The sequence below is a fragment of the Salvelinus alpinus genome, chromosome 3, assembly GCF_045679555.1.
Source record: "Salvelinus alpinus chromosome 3, SLU_Salpinus.1, whole genome shotgun sequence".
NCBI lineage: Eukaryota > Metazoa > Chordata > Actinopteri > Salmoniformes > Salmonidae > Salvelinus > Salvelinus alpinus.
The window spans coordinates 15,106,036-15,124,601 of NC_092088.1; the positions used below are offsets into that span (position 1 = coordinate 15,106,036).

The 18,566-nt window shown below is 42.4% G+C and overlaps 1 protein-coding gene across 7 annotated transcripts in view; it reads right to left on the reverse strand.

Annotated features, from left to right (window-relative positions):
• LOC139570082 (metastasis-associated protein MTA3-like) overlaps positions 1 to 18,566 on the reverse strand; it is a 69,554-nt gene that overhangs the window by 5,687 nt on the left and 45,301 nt on the right. The window lies entirely within an intron of this gene.

Below are 18,566 nucleotides of genomic sequence, written 5' to 3' on the forward strand. Positions count from 1 at the left end.
GGTAGATGTAGCAGTGTGTTAGATGACTTACTGTATGAGGTGGTTATGGGTAGATGTAGCAGCAGTGTTAGATGACTTACTGTATGAGGTGGTTATGGGTAGATGTAGCAGTGTGTTAGATGACTTACTGTATGAGGTGGTTATGGGTAGATGTAGCAGTGTGTTAGATGACTTACAGTATGAGGTGGTTATGGGTAGATGTAGCAGTGTGTTAGATGACTTACTGTATGAGGTGGTTATGGGTAGATGTAACAGCAGTGTGTTAGATGACTTACTGTATGAGGTGGTTATGGGTAGATGTAGCAGTGTGTTAGATGACTTACTGTATGAGGTGGTTATGGGTAGATGTAGCAGCAGTGTGTTAGATGACTTACTGTATGAAGTGGCTATGGGTAGATGTAGCAGTGTGTTAGATGACTTACTGTATGAGGTGGTTATGGGTAATGTAGCAGTGTGTTAGATGACTTACTGTATGAGGTGGTTATGGGTAGATGTAGCAGTGTGTTAGATGACTTACTGTATGAGGTGGTTATGGGTAGATGTAGCAGCAGTGTGTTAGATGACTTACTGTATGAGGTGGTTATGGGTAGATGTAGCAGTATGTTAGATGACTTACTGTATGAGGTGGTTATGGGTAGATGTAGCAGCAGTGTGTTAGATGACTTACTGTATGAGGTGGTTATGGGTAGATGTAGCAGTGTGTTAGATGACTTACTGTATGAGGTGGTTATGGGTAGATGTAGCAGCAGTGTGTTAGATGACTTACTGTATGAGGTGGTTATGGGTAGATGTAGCAGTGTGTTAGATGACTTACTGTATGAGGTGGTTATGGGTAGATGTAGCAGTGTGTTAGATGACTTACTGTATGAGGTGGTTATGGGTAGATGTAGCAGTGTGTTAGATGACTTACTGTATGAGGTGGTTATGGGTAGATGTAGCAGTGTGTTAGATGACTTACTGTATGAGGTGGTTATGGGTAGATGTAGCAGTGTGTTAGATGACTTACTGTATGAGGTGGTTATGGGTAGATGTAGCAGTGTGTTAGATGACTTACTGTATGAGGTGGTTATGGGTAGATGTAGCAGTGTGTTAGATGACTGACTGTATGAGGTGGTTATGGGTAGATGTAGCAGCAGTGTGTTAGATGACTTACTGTATGAGGTGGTTATGGGTAGATGTAGCAGTGTGTTAGATGACTTACTGTATGAGGTGGTTATGGGTAGATGTAGCAGCAGTGTGTTAGATGACTTACTGTATGAGGTGGTTATGGGTAGATGTAGCAGTATGTTAGATGACTTACTGTATGAGGTGGTTATGGGTAGATGTAGCAGTGTGTTAGATGACTTACTGTATGAGGTGGTTATGGGTAGATGTAGCAGTGTGTTAGATGACTTACTGTATGAGGTGGTTATGGGTAGATGTAGCAGTGTGTTAGATGACTTACTGTATGAGGTGGTTATGGGTAGATGTAGCAGCAGTGTTAGATGACTTACTGTATGAGGTGGTTATGGGTAGATGTAGCAGTGTGTTAGATGAGTTACTGTATGAGGTGGTTATTGGTAGATGTAGCAGTGTGTTAGATGACTTACTGTATGAGGTGGTTATGGGTAGATGTAGCAGCAGTGTGTTAGATGACTTACTGTATGAGGTGGTTATGGGTAGACGTAGCAGTGTGTTAGATGACTTACTGTATGAGGTGGTTATGGGTAGATGTAGCAGCAGTGTGTTAGATGACTTGCTGTATGAGGTGGTTATGGGTAGATGTAGCAGCAGTGTGTTAGATGACTTACTGTATGAGGTGGTTATGGGTAGATGTAGCAGTGTGTTAGATGACTTACTGTATGAGGTGGTTATGGGTAGATGTAGCAGCAGTGTGTTAGATGACTTACTGTATGAGGTGGTTATGGGTAGATGTAGCAGCAGTGTGTTAGATGACTTACTGTATGAGGTGGTTATGGGTAGATGTAGCAGTGTGTTAGATGACTTACTGTATGAGGTGGTTATGGGTAGATGTAGCAGCAGTGTGTTAGATGACTTACTGTATGAGGTGGTTATGGGTAGATGTAGCAGCAGTGTGTTAGATGACTTACTGTATGAGGTGGTTATGGGTAGATGTAGCAGCAGTGTTAGATGACTTACTGTATGAGGTGGTTATGGGTAGATGTAGCAGTGTGTTAGATGACTTACTGTATGAGGTGGTTATGGGTAGATGTAGCAGCAGTGTGTTAGATGACTTACTGTATGAGGTGGTTATGGGTAGATGTAGCAGTGTGTTAGATGACTTACTGTATGATGTGGTTATGGGTAGATGTAGCAGTGTGTTAGATGACTTACTGTATGAGGTGGTTATGGGTAGATGTAGCAGTGTGTTAGATGACTTACTGTATGAGGTGGTTATGGGTAGATGTAGCAGTGTGTTAGATGACTTACTGTATGAGGTGGTTATGGGTAGATGTAGCAGTGTGTTAGATGACTTACTGTATGAGGTGGTTATGGGTAGATGTAGCAGTGTGTTAGATGACTTACTGTATGAGGTGGTTATGGGTAGATGTAGCAGTGTGTTAGATGACTTACTGTATGAGGTGGTTATGGGTAGATGTAGCAGTGTGTTAGATGACTTACTGTATGAGGTGGTTATGGGTAGATGTAGCAGTGTGTTAGATGACTTACTGTATGAGGTGGTTATGGGTAGATGTAGCAGCAGTGTGTTAGATGACTTACTGTATGAGGTGGTTATGGGTAGATGTAGCAGTGTGTTAGATGACTTGCTGTATGATGTGGTTATGGGTAGATGTAGCAGCAGTGTGTTAGATGACTTACTGTATGAGGTGGTTATGGGTAGATGTAGCAGCAGTGTGTTAGATGACTTACTGTATGAGGTGGTTATGGGTAGATGTAGCAGCAGTGTGTTAGATGACTTACTGTATGAGGTGGTTATGGGTAGATGTAGCAGCAGTGTGTTAGATGACTTGCTGTATGAGGTGGTTATGGGTAGATGTAGCAGCAGTGTGTTAGATGACTTACTGTATGAGGTGGTTATGGGTAGATGTAGCAGTGTGTTAGATGACTTACTGTATGAGGTGGTTATGGGTAGATGTAGCAGTGTGTTAGATGACTTACTGTATGAGGTGGTTATGGGTAGATGTAGCAGTGTGTTAGATGACTTACTGTATGAGGTGGTTATGGGTAGATGTAGCAGCAGTGTGTTAGATGACTTACTGTATGAGGTGGTTATGGGTAGATGTAGCAGCAGTGTTAGATGACTTACTGTATGAGGTGGTTATGGGTAGATGTAGCAGTGTGTTAGATGACTTACTGTATGAGGTGGTTATGGGTAGATGTAGCAGCAGTGTGTTAGATGACTTACTGTATGAGGTGGTTATGGGTAGATGTAGCAGTGTGTTAGATGACTTACTGTATGAGGTGGTTATGGGTAGATGTAGCAGTGTGTTAGATGACTTACTGTATGAGGTGGTTATGGGTAGATGTAGCAGTGTGTTAGATGACTTACTGTATGAGGTGGTTATGGGTAGATGTAGCAGTGTGTTAGATGACTTACTGTATGAGGTGGTTATGGGTAGATGTAGCAGTGTGTTAGATGACTTACTGTATGAGGTGGTTATGGGTAGATGTAGCAGTGTGTTAGATGACTTACTGTATGAGGTGGTTATGGGTAGATGTAGCAGCAGTGTGTTAGATGACTTACTGTATGAGGTGGTTATGGGTAGATGTAGCAGCAGTGTGTTAGATGACTTACTGTATGAGGTGGTTATGGGTAGATGTAGCAGCAGTGTGTTAGATGACTTGCTGTATGAGGTGGTTATGGGTAGATGTAGCAGCAGTGTGTTAGATGACTTACTGTATGAGGTGGTTATGGGTAGATGTAGCAGTGTGTTAGATGACTTACTGTATGAGGTGGTTATGGGTAGATGTAGCAGTGTGTTAGATGACTTACTGTATGAGGTGGTTATGGGTAGATGTAGCAGTGTGTTAGATGACTTACTGTATGAGGTGGTTATGGGTAGATGTAGCAGTGTGTTAGATGACTTACTGTATGAGGTGGTTATGGGTAGATGTAGCAGCAGTGTGTTAGATGACTTACTGTATGAGGTGGTTATGGGTAGATGTAGCAGCAGTGTGTTAGATGACTTACTGTATGAGGTGGTTATGGGTAGATGTAGCAGTGTGTTAGATGACTTACTGTATGAGGTGGTTATGGGTAGATGTAGCAGCAGTGTGTTAGATGACTTACTGTATGAGGTGGTTATGGGTAGATGTAGCAGTGTGTTAGATGACTTACTGTATGAGGTGGTTATGGGTAGATGTAGCAGCAGTGTGTTAGATGACTTACTGTATGAGGTGGTTATGGGTAGATGTAGCAGCAGTGTGTTAGATGACTTACTGTATGAGGTGGTTATGGGTAGATGTAGCAGCAGTGTGTTAGATGACTTGCTGTATGAGGTGGTTATGGGTAGATGTAGCAGCAGTGTGTTAGATGACTTACTGTATGAGGTGGTTATGGGTAGATGTAGCAGTATGTTAGATGACTTACTGTATGAGGTGGCTATGGGTAGATGTAGCAGTGTGTTAGATGACTTACTGTATGAGGTGGTTATGGGTAGATGTAGCAGCAGTGTTAGATGACTTACTGTATGAGGTGGTTATGGGTAGATGCAGCAGTGTGTTAGATGACTTACTGTATGAGGTGGTTATGGGTACATGTAGCAGTGTGTTAGATGACTTACTGTATGAGGTGGTTATGGGTAGATGTAGCAGCAGTGTGTTAGATGACTTACTGTATGAGGTGGTTATGGGTAGATGTAGCAGTGTGTTAGATGACTTACTGTATGAGGTGGTTATGGGTAGATGTAGCAGCAGTGTTAGATGACTTACTGTATGAGGTGGTTATGGGTAGATGTAGCAGCAGTGTGTTAGATGACTTACTGTATGAGGTGGTTATGGGTAGATGTAGCAGTGTGTTAGATGACTTACTGTATGAGGTGGTTATGGGTAGATGTAGCAGCAGTGTTAGATGACTTACTGTATGAGGTGGTTATGGGTAGATGTAGCAGCAGTGTGTTAGATGACTTACTGTATGAGGTGGTTATGGGTAGATGTAGCAGCAGTGTTAGATGACTTACTGTATGAGGTGGTTATGGGTAGATGTAGCAGTGTGTTAGATGACTTACTGTATGAGGTGGTTATGGGTAGATGTAGCAGTAGTGTGTTAGATGACTTACTATATGAGGTGGTTATGGGTAGATGTAGCAGTAGTGTGTTAGATGACTTACTGTATGAGGTGGTTATGGGTAGATGTAGCAGTGTGTTAGATGACTTACTGTATGAGGTGGTTATGGGTAGGTGTAGCAGCAGTGTGTTAGATGACTTACTGTATGAGGTGGTTATGGGTAGATGTAGCAGTGTTAGATGACTTACTGTATGAGGTGGTTATGGGTAGATGTAGCAGCAGTGTGTTAGATGACTTACTGTATGAGGTGGTTATGGGTAGATGTAGCAGTGTGTTAGATGACTTACTGTATGAGGTGGTTATGGGTAGATGTAGCAGTGTGTTAGATGACTTACTGTATGAGGTGGTTATGGGTAGATGTAGCAGCAGTGTGTTAGATGACTTACTGTATGAGGTGGTTATGGGTAGATGTAGCAGTGTGTTAGATGACTTACTGTATGAGGTGGTTATGGGTAGATGTAGCAGCAGTGTGTTAGATGACTTACTGTATGAGGTGGTTATGGGTAGATGTAGCAGTGTGTTAGATGACTTACTGTATGAGGTGGTTATGGGTAGATGTAGCAGTGTGTTAGATGACTTACTGTATGAGGTGGTTATGGGTAGATGTAGCAGTGTGTTAGATGACTTACTGTATGAGGTGGTTATGGGTAGATGTAGCAGTGTGTTAGATGACTTACTGTATGCGATGGTTATGGGTAGATGTAGCAGTGTGTTAGATGACTTACTGTATGAGGTGGTTATGGGTAGATGTAGCAGCAGTGTGTTAGATGACTTACTGTATGAGGTGGTTATGGGTAGATGTAGCAGCAGTGTGTTAGATGACTTACTGTATGAGGTGGTTATGGGTAGATGTAGCAGTGTGTTAGATGACTTACTGTATGAGGTGGTTATGGGTAGATGTAGCAGCAGTGTGTTAGATGACTTACTGTATGAGGTGGTTATGGGTAGATGTAGCAGCAGTGTGTTAGATGACTTACTGTATGAGGTGGTTATGGGTAGATGTAGCAGTGTGTTAGATGACTTACTGTATGAGGTGGTTATGGGTAGATGTAGCAGTGTGTTAGATGACTTACTGTATGAGGTGGTTATGGGTAGATGTAGCAGTGTGTTAGATGACTTACTGTATGAGGTGGTTATGGGTAGATGTAGCAGTGTGTTAGATGACTTACTGTATGAGGTGGTTATGGGTAGATGTAGCAGCAGTGTGTTAGATGACTTACTGTATGAGGTGGTTATGGGTAGATGTAGCAGCAGTGTGTTAGATGACTTACTGTATGAGGTGGTTATGGGTAGATGTAGCAGTGTGTTAGATGACTTACTGTATGAGGTGGTTATGGGTAGATGTAGCAGCAGTGTGTTAGATGACTTACTGTATGAGGTGGTTATGGGTAGATGTAGCAGCAGTGTGTTAGATGACTTACTGTATGAGGTGGTTATGGGTAGATGTAGCAGTGTGTTAGATGACTTACTGTATGAGGTGGTTATGGGTAGATGTAGCAGTGTGTTAGATGACTTACTGTATGAGGTGGTTATGGGTAGATGTAGCAGCAGTGTGTTAGATGACTTACTGTATGAGGTGGTTATGGGTAGATGTAGCAGCAGTGTGTTAGATGACTTACTGTATGAGGTGGTTATGGGTAGATGTAGCAGCAGTGTGTTAGATGACTTACTGTATGAGGTGGTTATGGGTAGATGTAGCAGTGTGTTAGATGACTTACTGTATGAGGTGGTTATGGGTAGATGTAGCAGCAGTGTGTTAGATGACTTACTGTATGAGGTGGTTATGGGTAGATGTAGCAGTGTGTTAGATGACTTACTGTATGAGGTGGTTATGGGTAGATGTAGCAGTGTGTTAGATGACTTACTGTATGCGATGGTTATGGGTAGATGTAGCAGCAGTGTGTTAGATGACTTACTGTATGAGGTGGTTATGGGTAGATGTAGCAGTGTGTTAGATGACTTACTGTATGAGGTGGTTATGGGTAGATGTAGCAGCAGTGTGTTAGATGACTTACTGTATGAGGTGGTTATGGGTAGATGTAGCAGTGTGTTAGATGACTTACTGTATGAGGTGGTTATGGGTAGATGTAGCAGTGTGTTAGATGACTTACTGTATGAGGTGGTTATGGGTAGATGTAGCAGTGTGTTAGATGACTTACTGTATGAGGTGGTTATGGGTAGATGTAGCAGTGTGTTAGATGACTTACTGTATGAGGTGGTTATGGGTAGATGTAGCAGTGTGTTAGATGACTTACTGTATGAGGTGGTTATGGGTAGATGTAGCAGTGTGTTAGATGACTTACTGTATGAGGTGGTTATGGGTAGATGTAGCAGCAGTGTGTTAGATGACTTACTGTATGAGGTGGTTATGGGTACATGTAGCAGCAGTGTTAGATGACTTACTGTATGAGGTGGTTATGGGTAGATGTAGCAGTGTGTTAGATGACTTACTGTATGAGGTGGTTATGGGTAGATGTAGCAGCAGTGTGTTAGATGACTTACTGTATGAGGTGGTTATGGGTAGATGTAGCAGTGTGTTAGATGACTTACTGTATGATGTGGTTATGGGTAGATGTAGCAGTGTGTTAGATGACTTACTGTATGAGGTGGTTATGGGTAGATGTAGCAGTGTGTTAGATGACTTACTGTATGAGGTGGTTATGGGTAGATGTAGCAGTGTGTTAGATGACTTACTGTATGAGGTGGTTATGGGTAGATGTAGCAGTGTGTTAGATGACTTACTGTATGAGGTGGTTATGGGTAGATGTAGCAGTGTGTTAGATGACTTACTGTATGAGGTGGTTATGGGTAGATGTAGCAGTGTGTTAGATGACTTACTGTATGAGGTGGTTATGGGTAGATGTAGCAGTGTGTTAGATGACTTACTGTATGAGGTGGTTATGGGTAGATGTAGCAGTGTGTTAGATGACTTACTGTATGAGGTGGTTATGGGTAGATGTAGCAGCAGTGTGTTAGATGACTTACTGTATGAGGTGGTTATGGGTAGATGTAGCAGTGTGTTAGATGACTTGCTGTATGATGTGGTTATGGGTAGATGTAGCAGCAGTGTGTTAGATGACTTACTGTATGAGGTGGTTATGGGTAGATGTAGCAGCAGTGTGTTAGATGACTTACTGTATGAGGTGGTTATGGGTAGATGTAGCAGCAGTGTGTTAGATGACTTACTGTATGAGGTGGTTATGGGTAGATGTAGCAGCAGTGTGTTAGATGACTTGCTGTATGAGGTGGTTATGGGTAGATGTAGCAGCAGTGTGTTAGATGACTTACTGTATGAGGTGGTTATGGGTAGATGTAGCAGTGTGTTAGATGACTTACTGTATGAGGTGGTTATGGGTAGATGTAGCAGTGTGTTAGATGACTTACTGTATGAGGTGGTTATGGGTAGATGTAGCAGTGTGTTAGATGACTTACTGTATGAGGTGGTTATGGGTAGATGTAGCAGCAGTGTGTTAGATGACTTACTGTATGAGGTGGTTATGGGTAGATGTAGCAGCAGTGTTAGATGACTTACTGTATGAGGTGGTTATGGGTAGATGTAGCAGTGTGTTAGATGACTTACTGTATGAGGTGGTTATGGGTAGATGTAGCAGCAGTGTGTTAGATGACTTACTGTATGAGGTGGTTATGGGTAGATGTAGCAGTGTGTTAGATGACTTACTGTATGAGGTGGTTATGGGTAGATGTAGCAGTGTGTTAGATGACTTACTGTATGAGGTGGTTATGGGTAGATGTAGCAGTGTGTTAGATGACTTACTGTATGAGGTGGTTATGGGTAGATGTAGCAGTGTGTTAGATGACTTACTGTATGAGGTGGTTATGGGTAGATGTAGCAGTGTGTTAGATGACTTACTGTATGAGGTGGTTATGGGTAGATGTAGCAGCAGTGTGTTAGATGACTTACTGTATGAGGTGGTTATGGGTAGATGTAGCAGCAGTGTGTTAGATGACTTACTGTATGAGGTGGTTATGGGTAGATGTAGCAGCAGTGTGTTAGATGACTTACTGTATGAGGTGGTTATGGGTAGATGTAGCAGCAGTGTGTTAGATGACTTGCTGTATGAGGTGGTTATGGGTAGATGTAGCAGCAGTGTGTTAGATGACTTACTGTATGAGGTGGTTATGGGTAGATGTAGCAGTGTGTTAGATGACTTACTGTATGAGGTGGTTATGGGTAGATGTAGCAGTGTGTTAGATGACTTACTGTATGAGGTGGTTATGGGTAGATGTAGCAGTGTGTTAGATGACTTACTGTATGAGGTGGTTATGGGTAGATGTAGCAGTGTGTTAGATGACTTACTGTATGAGGTGGTTATGGGTAGATGTAGCAGCAGTGTGTTAGATGACTTACTGTATGAGGTGGTTATGGGTAGATGTAGCAGCAGTGTGTTAGATGACTTACTGTATGAGGTGGTTATGGGTAGATGTAGCAGTGTGTTAGATGACTTACTGTATGAGGTGGTTATGGGTAGATGTAGCAGCAGTGTGTTAGATGACTTACTGTATGAGGTGGTTATGGGTAGATGTAGCAGTGTGTTAGATGACTTACTGTATGAGGTGGTTATGGGTAGATGTAGCAGCAGTGTGTTAGATGACTTACTGTATGAGGTGGTTATGGGTAGATGTAGCAGCAGTGTGTTAGATGACTTACTGTATGAGGTGGTTATGGGTAGATGTAGCAGCAGTGTGTTAGATGACTTGCTGTATGAGGTGGTTATGGGTAGATGTAGCAGCAGTGTGTTAGATGACTTACTGTATGAGGTGGTTATGGGTAGATGTAGCAGTATGTTAGATGACTTACTGTATGAGGTGGCTATGGGTAGATGTAGCAGTGTGTTAGATGACTTACTGTATGAGGTGGTTATGGGTAGATGTAGCAGCAGTGTTAGATGACTTACTGTATGAGGTGGTTATGGGTAGATGCAGCAGTGTGTTAGATGACTTACTGTATGAGGTGGTTATGGGTACATGTAGCAGTGTGTTAGATGACTTACTGTATGAGGTGGTTATGGGTAGATGTAGCAGCAGTGTGTTAGATGACTTACTGTATGAGGTGGTTATGGGTAGATGTAGCAGTGTGTTAGATGACTTACTGTATGAGGTGGTTATGGGTAGATGTAGCAGCAGTGTTAGATGACTTACTGTATGAGGTGGTTATGGGTAGATGTAGCAGCAGTGTGTTAGATGACTTACTGTATGAGGTGGTTATGGGTAGATGTAGCAGTGTGTTAGATGACTTACTGTATGAGGTGGTTATGGGTAGATGTAGCAGCAGTGTTAGATGACTTACTGTATGAGGTGGTTATGGGTAGATGTAGCAGCAGTGTGTTAGATGACTTACTGTATGAGGTGGTTATGGGTAGATGTAGCAGCAGTGTTAGATGACTTACTGTATGAGGTGGTTATGGGTAGATGTAGCAGTGTGTTAGATGACTTACTGTATGAGGTGGTTATGGGTAGATGTAGCAGTAGTGTGTTAGATGACTTACTATATGAGGTGGTTATGGGTAGATGTAGCAGTAGTGTGTTAGATGACTTACTGTATGAGGTGGTTATGGGTAGATGTAGCAGTGTGTTAGATGACTTACTGTATGAGGTGGTTATGGGTAGGTGTAGCAGCAGTGTGTTAGATGACTTACTGTATGAGGTGGTTATGGGTAGATGTAGCAGTGTTAGATGACTTACTGTATGAGGTGGTTATGGGTAGATGTAGCAGCAGTGTGTTAGATGACTTACTGTATGAGGTGGTTATGGGTAGATGTAGCAGTGTGTTAGATGACTTACTGTATGAGGTGGTTATGGGTAGATGTAGCAGTGTGTTAGATGACTTACTGTATGAGGTGGTTATGGGTAGATGTAGCAGCAGTGTGTTAGATGACTTACTGTATGAGGTGGTTATGGGTAGATGTAGCAGTGTGTTAGATGACTTACTGTATGAGGTGGTTATGGGTAGATGTAGCAGCAGTGTGTTAGATGACTTACTGTATGAGGTGGTTATGGGTAGATGTAGCAGTGTGTTAGATGACTTACTGTATGAGGTGGTTATGGGTAGATGTAGCAGTGTGTTAGATGACTTACTGTATGAGGTGGTTATGGGTAGATGTAGCAGTGTGTTAGATGACTTACTGTATGAGGTGGTTATGGGTAGATGTAGCAGTGTGTTAGATGACTTACTGTATGCGATGGTTATGGGTAGATGTAGCAGTGTGTTAGATGACTTACTGTATGAGGTGGTTATGGGTAGATGTAGCAGCAGTGTGTTAGATGACTTACTGTATGAGGTGGTTATGGGTAGATGTAGCAGCAGTGTGTTAGATGACTTACTGTATGAGGTGGTTATGGGTAGATGTAGCAGTGTGTTAGATGACTTACTGTATGAGGTGGTTATGGGTAGATGTAGCAGCAGTGTGTTAGATGACTTACTGTATGAGGTGGTTATGGGTAGATGTAGCAGCAGTGTGTTAGATGACTTACTGTATGAGGTGGTTATGGGTAGATGTAGCAGTGTGTTAGATGACTTACTGTATGAGGTGGTTATGGGTAGATGTAGCAGTGTGTTAGATGACTTACTGTATGAGGTGGTTATGGGTAGATGTAGCAGCAGTGTGTTAGATGACTTACTGTATGAGGTGGTTATGGGTAGATGTAGCAGCAGTGTGTTAGATGACTTACTGTATGAGGTGGTTATGGGTAGATGTAGCAGTGTGTTAGATGACTTACTGTATGAGGTGGTTATGGGTAGATGTAGCAGCAGTGTGTTAGATGACTTACTGTATGAGGTGGTTATGGGTAGATGTAGCAGTGTGTTAGATGACTTACTGTATGAGGTGGTTATGGGTAGATGTAGCAGCAGTGTGTTAGATGACTTACTGTATGAGGTGGTTATGGGTAGATGTAGCAGCAGTGTGTTAGATGACTTACTGTATGAGGTGGTTATGGGTAGATGTAGCAGCAGTGTGTTAGATGACTTGCTGTATGAGGTGGTTATGGGTAGATGTAGCAGCAGTGTGTTAGATGACTTACTGTATGAGGTGGTTATGGGTAGATGTAGCAGTATGTTAGATGACTTACTGTATGAGGTGGCTATGGGTAGATGTAGCAGTGTGTTAGATGACTTACTGTATGAGGTGGTTATGGGTAGATGTAGCAGCAGTGTTAGATGACTTACTGTATGAGGTGGTTATGGGTAGATGCAGCAGTGTGTTAGATGACTTACTGTATGAGGTGGTTATGGGTACATGTAGCAGTGTGTTAGATGACTTACTGTATGAGGTGGTTATGGGTAGATGTAGCAGCAGTGTGTTAGATGACTTACTGTATGAGGTGGTTATGGGTAGATGTAGCAGTGTGTTAGATGACTTACTGTATGAGGTGGTTATGGGTAGATGTAGCAGCAGTGTTAGATGACTTACTGTATGAGGTGGTTATGGGTAGATGTAGCAGCAGTGTGTTAGATGACTTACTGTATGAGGTGGTTATGGGTAGATGTAGCAGTGTGTTAGATGACTTACTGTATGAGGTGGTTATGGGTAGATGTAGCAGCAGTGTTAGATGACTTACTGTATGAGGTGGTTATGGGTAGATGTAGCAGCAGTGTGTTAGATGACTTACTGTATGAGGTGGTTATGGGTAGATGTAGCAGCAGTGTTAGATGACTTACTGTATGAGGTGGTTATGGGTAGATGTAGCAGTGTGTTAGATGACTTACTGTATGAGGTGGTTATGGGTAGATGTAGCAGTAGTGTGTTAGATGACTTACTATATGAGGTGGTTATGGGTAGATGTAGCAGTAGTGTGTTAGATGACTTACTGTATGAGGTGGTTATGGGTAGATGTAGCAGTGTGTTAGATGACTTACTGTATGAGGTGGTTATGGGTAGGTGTAGCAGCAGTGTGTTAGATGACTTACTGTATGAGGTGGTTATGGGTAGATGTAGCAGTGTTAGATGACTTACTGTATGAGGTGGTTATGGGTAGATGTAGCAGCAGTGTGTTAGATGACTTACTGTATGAGGTGGTTATGGGTAGATGTAGCAGTGTGTTAGATGACTTACTGTATGAGGTGGTTATGGGTAGATGTAGCAGTGTGTTAGATGACTTACTGTATGAGGTGGTTATGGGTAGATGTAGCAGCAGTGTGTTAGATGACTTACTGTATGAGGTGGTTATGGGTAGATGTAGCAGTGTGTTAGATGACTTACTGTATGAGGTGGTTATGGGTAGATGTAGCAGCAGTGTGTTAGATGACTTACTGTATGAGGTGGTTATGGGTAGATGTAGCAGTGTGTTAGATGACTTACTGTATGAGGTGGTTATGGGTAGATGTAGCAGTGTGTTAGATGACTTACTGTATGAGGTGGTTATGGGTAGATGTAGCAGTGTGTTAGATGACTTACTGTATGAGGTGGTTATGGGTAGATGTAGCAGTGTGTTAGATGACTTACTGTATGCGATGGTTATGGGTAGATGTAGCAGTGTGTTAGATGACTTACTGTATGAGGTGGTTATGGGTAGATGTAGCAGCAGTGTGTTAGATGACTTACTGTATGAGGTGGTTATGGGTAGATGTAGCAGCAGTGTGTTAGATGACTTACTGTATGAGGTGGTTATGGGTAGATGTAGCAGTGTGTTAGATGACTTACTGTATGAGGTGGTTATGGGTAGATGTAGCAGCAGTGTGTTAGATGACTTACTGTATGAGGTGGTTATGGGTAGATGTAGCAGCAGTGTGTTAGATGACTTACTGTATGAGGTGGTTATGGGTAGATGTAGCAGTGTGTTAGATGACTTACTGTATGAGGTGGTTATGGGTAGATGTAGCAGTGTGTTAGATGACTTACTGTATGAGGTGGTTATGGGTAGATGTAGCAGTGTGTTAGATGACTTACTGTATGAGGTGGTTATGGGTAGATGTAGCAGTGTGTTAGATGACTTACTGTATGAGGTGGTTATGGGTAGATGTAGCAGCAGTGTGTTAGATGACTTACTGTATGAGGTGGTTATGGGTAGATGTAGCAGCAGTGTGTTAGATGACTTACTGTATGAGGTGGTTATGGGTAGATGTAGCAGTGTGTTAGATGACTTACTGTATGAGGTGGTTATGGGTAGATGTAGCAGCAGTGTGTTAGATGACTTACTGTATGAGGTGGTTATGGGTAGATGTAGCAGCAGTGTGTTAGATGACTTACTGTATGAGGTGGTTATGGGTAGATGTAGCAGTGTGTTAGATGACTTACTGTATGAGGTGGTTATGGGTAGATGTAGCAGTGTGTTAGATGACTTACTGTATGAGGTGGTTATGGGTAGATGTAGCAGCAGTGTGTTAGATGACTTACTGTATGAGGTGGTTATGGGTAGATGTAGCAGCAGTGTGTTAGATGACTTACTGTATGAGGTGGTTATGGGTAGATGTAGCAGCAGTGTGTTAGATGACTTACTGTATGAGGTGGTTATGGGTAGATGTAGCAGTGTGTTAGATGACTTACTGTATGAGGTGGTTATGGGTAGATGTAGCAGCAGTGTGTTAGATGACTTACTGTATGAGGTGGTTATGGGTAGATGTAGCAGTGTGTTAGATGACTTACTGTATGAGGTGGTTATGGGTAGATGTAGCAGTGTGTTAGATGACTTACTGTATGAGGTGGTTATGGGTAGATGTAGCAGTGTGTTAGATGACTTACTGTATGAGGTGGTTATGGGTAGATGTAGCAGTGTGTTAGATGACTTACTGTATGAGGTGGTTATGGGTAGATGTAGCAGCAGTGTGTTAGATGACTTACTGTATGAGGTGGTTATGGGTAGATGTAGCAGCAGTGTTAGATGACTTACTGTATGAGGTGGTTATGGGTAGATGTAGCAGTGTGTTAGATGACTTACTGTATGAGGTGGTTATGGGTAGATGTAGCAGCAGTGTGTTAGATGACTTACTGTATGAGGTGGTTATGGGTAGATGTAGCAGTGTGTTAGATGACTTACTGTATGAGGTGGTTATGGGTAGATGTAGCAGTGTGTTAGATGACTTACTGTATGAGGTGGTTATGGGTAGATGTAGCAGTGTGTTAGATGACTTACTGTATGAGGTGGTTATGGGTAGATGTAGCAGTGTGTTAGATGACTTACTGTATGAGGTGGTTATGGGTAGATGTAGCAGTGTGTTAGATGACTTACTGTATGAGGTGGTTATGGGTAGATGTAGCAGCAGTGTGTTAGATGACTTACTGTATGAGGTGGTTATGGGTAGATGTAGCAGCAGTGTGTTAGATGACTTACTGTATGAGGTGGTTATGGGTAGATGTAGCAGCAGTGTGTTAGATGACTTACTGTATGAGGTGGTTATGGGTAGATGTAGCAGCAGTGTGTTAGATGACTTGCTGTATGAGGTGGTTATGGGTAGATGTAGCAGCAGTGTGTTAGATGACTTACTGTATGAGGTGGTTATGGGTAGATGTAGCAGTGTGTTAGATGACTTACTGTATGAGGTGGTTATGGGTAGATGTAGCAGTGTGTTAGATGACTTACTGTATGAGGTGGTTATGGGTAGATGTAGCAGTGTGTTAGATGACTTACTGTATGAGGTGGTTATGGGTAGATGTAGCAGTGTGTTAGATGACTTACTGTATGAGGTGGTTATGGGTAGATGTAGCAGCAGTGTGTTAGATGACTTACTGTATGAGGTGGTTATGGGTAGATGTAGCAGCAGTGTGTTAGATGACTTACTGTATGAGGTGGTTATGGGTAGATGTAGCAGTGTGTTAGATGACTTACTGTATGAGGTGGTTATGGGTAGATGTAGCAGCAGTGTGTTAGATGACTTACTGTATGAGGTGGTTATGGGTAGATGTAGCAGTGTGTTAGATGACTTACTGTATGAGGTGGTTATGGGTAGATGTAGCAGCAGTGTGTTAGATGACTTACTGTATGAGGTGGTTATGGGTAGATGTAGCAGCAGTGTGTTAGATGACTTACTGTATGAGGTGGTTATGGGTAGATGTAGCAGCAGTGTGTTAGATGACTTGCTGTATGAGGTGGTTATGGGTAGATGTAGCAGCAGTGTGTTAGATGACTTACTGTATGAGGTGGTTATGGGTAGATGTAGCAGTATGTTAGATGACTTACTGTATGAGGTGGCTATGGGTAGATGTAGCAGTGTGTTAGATGACTTACTGTATGAGGTGGTTATGGGTAGATGTAGCAGCAGTGTTAGATGACTTACTGTATGAGGTGGTTATGGGTAGATGCAGCAGTGTGTTAGATGACTTACTGTATGAGGTGGTTATGGGTACATGTAGCAGTGTGTTAGATGACTTACTGTATGAGGTGGTTATGGGTAGATGTAGCAGCAGTGTGTTAGATGACTTACTGTATGAGGTGGTTATGGGTAGATGTAGCAGTGTGTTAGATGACTTACTGTATGAGGTGGTTATGGGTAGATGTAGCAGCAGTGTTAGATGACTTACTGTATGAGGTGGTTATGGGTAGATGTAGCAGCAGTGTGTTAGATGACTTACTGTATGAGGTGGTTATGGGTAGATGTAGCAGTGTGTTAGATGACTTACTGTATGAGGTGGTTATGGGTAGATGTAGCAGCAGTGTTAGATGACTTACTGTATGAGGTGGTTATGGGTAGATGTAGCAGCAGTGTGTTAGATGACTTACTGTATGAGGTGGTTATGGGTAGATGTAGCAGCAGTGTTAGATGACTTACTGTATGAGGTGGTTATGGGTAGATGTAGCAGTGTGTTAGATGACTTACTGTATGAGGTGGTTATGGGTAGATGTAGCAGTAGTGTGTTAGATGACTTACTATATGAGGTGGTTATGGGTAGATGTAGCAGTAGTGTGTTAGATGACTTACTGTATGAGGTGGTTATGGGTAGATGTAGCAGTGTGTTAGATGACTTACTGTATGAGGTGGTTATGGGTAGGTGTAGCAGCAGTGTGTTAGATGACTTACTGTATGAGGTGGTTATGGGTAGATGTAGCAGTGTTAGATGACTTACTGTATGAGGTGGTTATGGGTAGATGTAGCAGCAGTGTGTTAGATGACTTACTGTATGAGGTGGTTATGGGTAGATGTAGCAGTGTGTTAGATGACTTACTGTATGAGGTGGTTATGGGTAGATGTAGCAGTGTGTTAGATGACTTACTGTATGAGGTGGTTATGGGTAGATGTAGCAGCAGTGTGTTAGATGACTTACTGTATGAGGTGGTTATGGGTAGATGTAGCAGTGTGTTAGATGACTTACTGTATGAGGTGGTTATGGGTAGATGTAGCAGCAGTGTGTTAGATGACTTACTGTATGAGGTGGTTATGGGTAGATGTAGCAGTGTGTTAGATGACTTACTGTATGAGGTGGTTATGGGTAGATGTAGCAGTGTGTTAGATGACTTACTGTATGAGGTGGTTATGGGTAGATGTAGCAGTGTGTTAGATGACTTACTGTATGAGGTGGTTATGGGTAGATGTAGCAGTGTGTTAGATGACTTACTGTATGCGATGGTTATGGGTAGATGTAGCAGTGTGTTAGATGACTTACTGTATGAGGTGGTTATGGGTAGATGTAGCAGCAGTGTGTTAGATGACTTACTGTATGAGGTGGTTATGGGTAGATGTAGCAGCAGTGTGTTAGATGACTTACTGTATGAGGTGGTTATGGGTAGATGTAGCAGTGTGTTAGATGACTTACTGTATGAGGTGGTTATGGGTAGATGTAGCAGCAGTGTGTTAGATGACTTACTGTATGAGGTGGTTATGGGTAGATGTAGCAGCAGTGTGTTAGATGACTTACTGTATGAGGTGGTTATGGGTAGATGTAGCAGTGTGTTAGATGACTTACTGTATGAGGTGGTTATGGGTAGATGTAGCAGTGTGTTAGATGACTTACTGTATGAGGTGGTTATGGGTAGATGTAGCAGCAGTGTGTTAGATGACTTACTGTATGAGGTGGTTATGGGTAGATGTAGCAGCAGTGTGTTAGATGACTTACTGTATGAGGTGGTTATGGGTAGATGTAGCAGTGTGTTAGATGACTTACTGTATGAGGTGGTTATGGGTAGATGTAGCAGCAGTGTGTTAGATGACTTACTGTATGAGGTGGTTATGGGTAGATGTAGCAGTGTGTTAGATGACTTACTGTATGAGGTGGTTATGGGTAGATGTAGCAGCAGTGTGTTAGATGACTTACTGTATGAGGTGGTTATGGGTAGATGTAGCAGCAGTGTGTTAGATGACTTACTGTATGAGGTGGTTATGGGTAGATGTAGCAGCAGTGTGTTAGATGACTTGCTGTATGAGGTGGTT